The sequence below is a fragment of the Myotis davidii genome, unplaced genomic scaffold (assembly GCF_000327345.1).
Source record: "Myotis davidii unplaced genomic scaffold, ASM32734v1 scaffold726, whole genome shotgun sequence".
Lineage (NCBI taxonomy): Eukaryota > Metazoa > Chordata > Mammalia > Chiroptera > Vespertilionidae > Myotis > Myotis davidii.
The window spans coordinates 1,470,447-1,470,785 of record NW_006297808.1 but is presented as its reverse complement, the minus strand read 5'-3'; positions in this window follow the sequence as shown (position 1 = coordinate 1,470,785).

Genomic DNA, 339 nt, shown 5'->3' with positions numbered 1-339 from the left:
CCGGGAGCTCAGCCGGGGAGAGGTGGGCTCAGCGGAGAGGCAGGGACTCGCGCGTAAGGGGTGACGGGGGAGAGGGTGCGTTCGAGATCGGGAGGAGGGTGTGTGAGTTGGGGATGGAAGGTTCCTGGAGGGGTGTGGTCTCCAGAGAAGGGAAGCGGGACCGGGAGACATCGGCGAGAAAAGGGGAGAGTGATCAGGGCAGGGGGAGTCCAATGGAGGGGAGGAGACAGCTCGTGGGGGTGGACAGAAGAGAGAGAGAACAGCGGGCTGGCAGGCTGGGAGCTCTCGGGGGATGTCCACTTGCCAGCGGGGAGCAGGCCTAAGCTGCAGTCGGACATC